This window comes from Nanorana parkeri, unplaced genomic scaffold, assembly GCF_000935625.1.
Source record: "Nanorana parkeri isolate BGI_ZX_2015 unplaced genomic scaffold, ASM93562v1 scaffold2472, whole genome shotgun sequence".
Taxonomy (NCBI): domain Eukaryota; kingdom Metazoa; phylum Chordata; class Amphibia; order Anura; family Dicroglossidae; genus Nanorana; species Nanorana parkeri.
Genome location: NW_017308740.1, coordinates 88,949 through 97,476, shown reverse-complemented (window position 1 = coordinate 97,476; position 8,528 = coordinate 88,949). Strand labels below are relative to the sequence as shown.

The following is an 8,528-nucleotide window of genomic DNA, read 5'->3' as shown; positions in this document are numbered from 1 at the left end:
ATACCTGTGTATCACTGGACCAAACTGTAAGCAGCAGAGTAACACATGACCATAGAAACATGGTCATGTAAGTATGCACAGTATGCAAGTCACTACACATCCTTCACGACACACTGAATCAGTTTCCAGGTGGCTGGGAAGAATGCAGGACGGGCCACATGTACCCTCCTCCCCTCACTGACCTCACCCTCTGGAACCATTAGTACCCCACAAGCACCCCAGAACAAATGCAACACCCAAAGCTATGCACTGACATGCTATTTTGCAGCTCGTATGCCTGGAAGACAACAGTCACACTGAGCCAAAGCTGCAGCCTCAGCTCTTTAGGCCGTGAGGTGGCTGACCCCATGCCATCTTCACCCAGGCAAGGTTGTATATGACAATACCACTAACCTGCTGGCAGCCCTTCACCAGGTTAACCAGTTGACATCCGCGGTGTTAAACCCCCTTCCCATCCAGGCCATTTTTATTAACCACCTTAGTACTGAAGCAATTTTTCATTTTTGACACACATTTTAAAATCTGAATTTCTGGATAGAAAATTACTTCAAACCCCCAAACCCTTATATATTTTCTAAAAGCAGAGGCCATGTAAAATAAAAAAGATGTATTTTCATTGGTTTATGTTGCATGATATTTGCACAAATGTTTATTAAAAAAATACACTAAAATGAATTTTAGCGCCCACAAATACAATATAATATCCAATTTTTCTTGAAAATATAAGAGGTGGGGTCAGGTTGAGTAAATAGATACCAAACATGTCAAGCCCTAAAATTGCACACGTTACTGGAATGGTGAAAAACAGATGTTACTCAAAATGGTCTATAGGTGACACTTAAAGTCTTAGAGTTAACCCTGAATTATGGCCATATAATTATTGCTCTCACTCGTGGCAATACCGCATATGTGTGGCAAAATTGCTGTTTACATAAACATGCACCCACAGTGTGTATTAGTGCATTGCAGGTCCATTCAAATCAAATGGTATAACAGTACGTTATGGCAACACATGGCAAAACATAAATTTTTTTACACCTTAACGCAAAGCACAGGTGTAAATAGGCTCTTAGTGTAAACCTCTATGTTGCTTGATAATTACTTAGGCACAGGCATTGAACCTTTACGTGGCCCAGGAGCTCTTTTTTCTGTATTATGCCTATGTTTTGCTATAAAGTGTGTTTATAGTATGCTTCACGTTTCCTTTTTTCACTATTTTCTTTTTTTCTTATATGAATAATAATGTTTTGTGTACAGTGCTATAAATTCTAAAAAGCCGAGTCCCATTTGACTCCTTTATAATGGGTAAAGTAAAGCTGTAATGCAGTGTGAATGCTATAAATATTTTCTTCCTATAAACCAGGTGTTGTAGCCCTCTTCAGTGACTGATATGCACATTTGACCTCTGTGATGATGAAATTGTGCAGCACTCAATAAATCAAAGTTAGAGGACATCTGAACATATTTGTAGAGTTGAGTTACTTGCTGAATGGGAATGTATGTACATACTGTAAAATAATTAAAGATTTCCACTGGAATTCACTAAAACCAAAGAAATAACAATTGGCCTAAGAAAAAAGATTTAAAAAAACAAAAACGTGGCTTAAGTTACAGAATCTTAAGATATGACCATACTCCCTGCAAAAAAAGAGAGAAACTTTGAGGTCAATATGGTGGCAGTTTACTGATGAGCAAAGGCTGAAATAATAGCACTGCATAGCAATGGATTGGAGTACATGTTTAATTCTTTAACTGGTATTTCGTTAAAAGAATATTTTGAATATATCCTTGGTCGTTTTTGGTGTAGGAACACCAGAATAAATTGTTTCAGATATAAACCTTTGCCACTAATAAACTATATATATTTTTTCAACTTCTTTACATGGGGCATGAAGGCTGATATAGCACTGCACTAATTATGCCCTAACTAACTACTAACTCTGAACTCCAAAATAAATCCCCAACGCCAACCATGACCGACAACACATTCAGCAATATTAATACAGAGAAAAAAGTTAAATAACAGTGAAGATTCAAGCCCTTCCTGGCTCTTTCTCAAACAAGAAGCAATTTTTTTTTTTTTTTGACTTGAGAATCAGTAGGGACTGGAAACACAGGTGGTATGGAGCTTCTTTCTCTGCTTTTTTGATTTTAGTTAAGTTTAAATAAAAGAGCTGTTTTTATGATTACCAGTCCTGAGTGAGAATTACAAGAAAATCTTTACATAGGCCGTTTCTTTTTTTCAAGATTGCCAGATGATCAGTCACCCTAGCACAAAGCATTCCGTAAGGTGTGCACCTCTATTCTAAAAGTGTTATCTTTCCTTATGACACGAGGAAACTTAGAACAGTGTTTTTAAATTATGGCAAAAATATACTGTTTTTTGGCAATGGCAAAAAGTACTGTTTTTGGCAAAAAGTACTGTTTTTGGCAAAAAGTATTGTTTTTTGTGAAGTAGGATTTATTATGGTGTGTTCACTTTAAATTCATACTATTCTAGATCTAAGGAAGTCTTTATGCAGGCATGAATGGACATCAGTAGCTGCCTGTGCACCTCCATGCATCTATATGACCAATGATGGTTACTGCAAAGCACAGCGCATGTTAGCACCAGTCTGCACACCTGTGGAATACTGTGCCAAGAGATGCACTCAGTGTCCTTGCTGCTAAAAGGATCTTGGCTTGGGCGCTCCCTCATCTTTTTTAAACTCCTGATGGATCAAGCCCTCCCATAGCTAACACATTCAGATTTTACCTTCTAGCCGCCTGTGCCTTCATCTGGCTGATGGCTAGGTCCTAACCAGAAAATTGTATGCTTCAAATTCTTTGGTAACACTGCTCCCTAAATCTAATAATTCCCCAAGTGGGGAATCTGTCTGAAGTTAATCGGTTATTCTGAGGACGCTCACAGTAATTATGAGGATAACTGTGCATTTATTAATGTGAACACAACAAATATGGTCACAAAAGTGAAAACAACAGTAAACTGGAATTGCTATATTGTAAGACAAGCAAGTTGTCACACATTAACATAGGTAACATTACTATTTTACTCATGTCTTAAAAGTCATATGGTGAGACAGATGGTTTGTGAGTATGCAATAATGAACTTAAAAGTTTGGGTGCACTGTAGGTGTATTGTTCTCTGTGAAAGATTTATAACTGTACAGCCTGCAGCAAAATACGGCGAAGTATAACCTATGTGACATTATTCAGTAACAAAAGAAGCCCCAGACTTAATAAATGTTTCAGTGGCTATGACAAACTATTTTATTATAAAACAAAACTGTACACATGTTAGATAATTGTACGTGATATATGTTTTTAAGAATAAATACAAGAACCAGGCAAGTCAGGTAAAAAAGAGCCCAATCAGCACCTATGAGTAAGTACCACGTGCTGAATTAAAGTCATATTAAAGTAAAAATGTTTTTAAGCTATTTAAAATGCTAAATGACTTACATTGAATGCTGCTCCTTGATGTTTAAAAGTCTTAGTTTCCTACAGAATCAGCTGGTTCCCCTAAGCAGTAACTTTGAAATTATGTTTTAGGGAGGCTCCTTTCCCTTGAAGTGTTCTATGGAGCCACCCTTGTGTGTGCTTTTAAGTTGTGTGTGTCTCCACAGACACAGACACAAACACAGACACAGCAAGGCAATCTACTTCTCTGCTCCCCTCTCCTCCCTTCTCCAGGCTAGTAGATGGACAGCTGCTGTAGACTGCGCTCTCCCTTATGATCCTGTACTGGACAGGAAGCTCAGGGAAGCTGACAGAGATGGAAAGAAATATTTTGCTGGGCAATGTATATTTGTTTGATCTGGATTCATTATTGTAAAAAGGTTTGAGAGTTTAATACTACATTAAACTGATAACCAATAAGGCTGGTAACCATTCAGACTAAGTAACCCGACCACGCATTTATTATTCAGTGTCCCCTTCATCAGGCGACCCTGCGTGGCCCCGAAAGCGCTAGTTCTGGTGACATGATGATCCAATAAATGAACACTTTAGACTTCAACATTATTGGTGTGCTGGTGATATCCGTTTATTTTGTGTGTTTGTGGAGACGCACACAGCTTACTAGCACACACAAAGTTGGCTCCATGGGGCCCTGCAAGGGAAAGGAACCACCCTAAAACAGGATTTGAAGGCCAGGGCTCAGGGGACCAGCTGATTCTGCAGGATACTAAAGCTTTTAAACATAAAGAAGCAGCGTCCATTGTACCTGATTTAATCAACATTTGAAATAGCTTAAAAACCTTTTGAATTTAATATCAATTTAAAGACATTTCTATTTCTAGGGATGCACCGATGCTAGTATCGGTATCGGTGCCGATATCGAGTATTTGGGCGAGTACTCATACTCCCCCCAAATGCTCCGATACTAACTTCCGATACCGGAACTTCCGGTCAGAGGGAGATCTCCCACTGACCGGCAGTGCCAAGGAAGCATGGAGTCCTCTTCCTTTACAATCAGGAAGCCGGGTGGTGGGTTATGACCCGCCTCCCGTCTTCCTGATTGGCTAGGAATACGACTTCACTTGTTGCTAGGCAGCCTGGCTCCAATCTGGAAGCCAGGCAGCACGTAATAACCAGCCTCACGGCTTCATGATTGGTCAGAAAGCCAGTCTGCCCAGGAGCAAGTGAAGCCCGCTTCCTAGCCAATCAGGAAGCCGGGAAGCAGGTCATGATGTGCTTCGCAGCTTCTTGATTGGCTAGGAAGCCAGCGTCGCATGTTGGTAGGCAGCTTGGCTTCCTAACCAATCAGGAAGCCAGGTGGCAAATCATGGCTCACGTCCAGGCTTCCTGATTGGTCAGGAAGCCACACTGCCTTGCAACAAGTGAAGCTGGCATCCAAGGCAATCAGGAAGCCGGGAGGTGGGTCATGATGTGCCGCCCAGCTTCCTGATTGGCTAGTAAGCCGGCTTCACTTGTTGATAGACAGCCTGGCTTCCTGACCAATCAGGAAGCCAGACGGCACCTCAAGACCAGTCGCCCTGATTGGCCAGGAAGCCAGGCAGCAAGTCAGGCAGCCTCATCAAGTGAAGCCGGTGTTCTTTTGCTTGAACACCAGCTTCACAGGCAATCAGGAAGCCGGGGCGATGGGTCATGATCCACTGCCTGACTTCCTGATAATCGGGGCACGCAGCACCGGTACTCGGTACTTGGTATTGGCGAGTACTGGGAATAAATATATATCAGTACTCGTACTCGATACCAGAAAAAACAGTATCAGTGCATCCCTATACATTTCAATTAAAAACCATAGTATAAAATCTCATCGACATGTTTAGCTGTGGTATAATTGATCATTCAACTATCAATTGCACCATTTTTTCAGGTTACGGTTGTAAAATCCTACACATGTAGAAAAGCTTGCTGCTTTCAACTTCAGTGCTAATAACATCACCTTTGCCGCACCATCATGCAGCCAGCTCTTGGTTCGCCACATTTGCATAAGTCTGCCATTATTCTGTAGTTCCCCTTCCTAAGGTAAGGGGGCTGTAAGATACCATACATTAGCATCTAGTGCATGTAAACCCTTATAATGAAGTCCTATTATTTGTTTCCTTTTGTTCTGTTAAATATACTGCTTCAAACATTTTTCTTATATCTGCTTGCAAAAAATGCCTGTTGATCCTGCCAAGGTGTCTTGTAAGGTGATAACTTCCTGTACACTCTGCCTGTGCCTACTGTTATTAGTTGGCATTGTTCCGAGCTTTTTCTGTGGACTTCAAAACACCTTTGTCCCAGCTTTTTCTGTGGACTTCAAAACACAAGTGTTGTCATCTTAGGACAGGATCTGGTGGGATCACCAGGTGAAAGTAAGGGAAAGAAGCCTGAATAAAGAACGCTAATGCAACCACCACATTTAAGGACTTGTAAATTGAGATCTATTTAAGTTTTGTTCTTTGGTTTAGATACACTTTAGGTTTACAGGTTAATTTAAATGTAACAGGTTCTCAATAATATTTTTTACCACCTAGGTTTGAACTTTAATATTCTCCTTTAAATGCATTTACTTTTTATCCCATGAGAATATGTTTTATTTCAAAGAAAGTCTCATCACATAATATAAAACATCTGGAAACATTATACTGCTGACAGAGTAGGCACATTAAAAAGAGTGATTCAACAGATGTGTGCAGAATTAATTTCCCTGCAGAATTTTCAATTAGTTGGCTCTTTCTAACATGCTCCCCACATCGGAAGCAGAAAGAGGCAATGGGCTAGCACCTGCTTCTAGCACTGCATTAAAAAATATATATATATATAATAAAAACATGACTTGAAGAAATGGAAAGGTGATTTATCCCTATGTTTAATTTTAACTCAAGAAAGGAGGAACAGTGCCTAAATGTCTTAGCAGCTTTTTATCCTGCTACATAGACTGAAGAGTGATTCTTGTCCAAGCACCACAAACTAATCCTGCACATATATAAAACAGAAGCTAGGTGACACTATATCTGTACTAGGTCATGTTAGCAAATTTTTTAAAGATTAAGCCTTTTGTGACCAGAGATCATTGATGCCTTGATGTCCATTGCAAATTTAGCAGCATCAGCATGCAGGGGTTAATTTGATAATAACTTTACTAGCTTGCATACTTAAATAATTTTTCTGTATTTTTTAGGACATCGATGACATGATTAGGTATATTTTTTTCATATAAAAAACAAACTTTTTTTGACAAATGTGCTTTTTCGATTTTTAAAAGCAATTTAGCTTTATTTTGATTAATGTAATTGTATTTTACAAATTACACTATTAAATAGATGGCACTGTACTGGGGCATAACAATAGCCATAGCGGCCCTGTGGCTGCTATGGGGCCCCAGGGGTGGAAGGGGGCCCCATGAAGGATTGCTGAAGTTGCTGTTGACCCTGTACCCATTATGGCACTTATGGAACAGTTGATATCAGATGTACAGGAAGAGACTATGCGGACAGCTCTCCTGCTACCTGTCATTGATTTAGATTTTAAAGGGTTTGCCATGGGGCACTATTAAAATTTTGCTATGGGGCCCCATGATCTGTAGTTGCGCCCCTGGCACCATAGATTCCACTTAAGCCTGAAGATGGCAGTGTTCTATCAAATAAAATGGTAGATGAAAAAAAAAGTGTCCGTTGAAATTAACAGTCCCATAAACATTAATATATTTGCAGAATCACTGTCAAAAAATGTCCCATAATCTTATCAAAGTGCAAAGAGTGTCCTATACCATAAAGACATCTAAAGATAATCCAAAGTTATTAAAAAATTATCTGAGCATTACCTCAGCATGAACTCACCAGATGCTATAGACCACTAAAATTAATTGTTTGAAGTTTTGGTTTATTGTGTTTAATGACTAGTTACAGATACAGATTTAGAGAACTAGCTTGATTCACAGTAAAATAAGAAAATAGGCATTCCACAGCTACTTTCATTGTTCTGATGAATTGTATTCATGTTATGAGTTGTTAGTTGCTTATAAAGCAATATTAATATAGTAGTTAGGGTTTGCATTCCATATTAAGAAACTAACAGGGTTATTCACAAAATGGTGAAGAGTTTGGAGAAGGCAGGAAAAGTGAACAATCTAGGACAACATAGCTGATTTGTAAACGTTCTTCAATTCAGCTCACTTTCCAGTTCAACTATATTGTCTTAGATTGTTCACTTCTCCTGCCTTCTCCAAACTCTTCACCCTTTTGTGAATAGCCCTGTTAGTTAAAGTCATCCTGTCATAGCCTGAATTGTGCCTAAAAAACAACAAAACTGTATGTAAGCGGGTTTAGGGTGTGGCGGCTTCAAAGAGGGAATCACACGTAATTGACTTTTAACAGGATAACGTTTATTACCGGAGGGCCGGTAGTATGAAGAATATTTACAATAGTAAAGCAAACGGTTTCACTCCAGGCATGGAGACACAGGTACGCAGTACAGTCACTTCAGATGTAAGCGGTAGTGGGATTCGTTAGCACCCTAGACACTTCCCACTGACTGGCACAGTCTAAACCCAAGCACACAATACGTATCTGTAAGGCTGATAGCACTCTACCCGGAAGCAGCGATATGCGTTCCATACAGGGAGATAGGAGTCTGGCACACTCTTCCCGCACTCACAGCGGAGACACTGGTTTGGTTATAAACACCTGGGAGTCTTTTCATCCGACCCGGATTACCGATACAGGACTCCGTAGGAACCCTGAACTATCCCTCACAGGCTGGAACACTCTCCCTGCACTTTCCTGACTCTCCCTCACAAGCGGGTCTCTGTCCCTGTCTACATCCACACGTGTTCTGACTACAAACGTGGTTGTGTTTCCTATATAAGATAACCACCCCAAAATGGCCGACCAAATCTCCCGAGATTTCCTGTCCAATCAGGACACCAGGCTTCTCCAAAATGGTGCTGGAGACAATTGTAGAGGCTAAACAGTGCTGAACATATTTACATATAAACATATCAAAATCGCTGAAAGTAGTTATATACACTTATTAACCCACTTTATCCTGCAGCCAGCTAGGCTGCCCTGTCACTG

The 8,528-nt window shown here is 40.0% G+C and overlaps 1 long non-coding RNA gene across 1 annotated transcript in view; it reads right to left on the bottom strand.

The window, feature by feature from the left end:
* Nucleotides 1-2,257: 2,257 nt before the first annotated feature.
* Nucleotides 2,258-8,528, bottom strand: part of LOC108801741 — a 76,903-nt gene continuing 70,632 nt past the window's right edge. The window contains exon 3 of the long non-coding RNA XR_001942167.1: nucleotides 2,258-2,268. This is a non-coding gene — a long non-coding RNA (uncharacterized LOC108801741). The remainder of the gene's footprint in view (nucleotides 2,269-8,528) is intronic.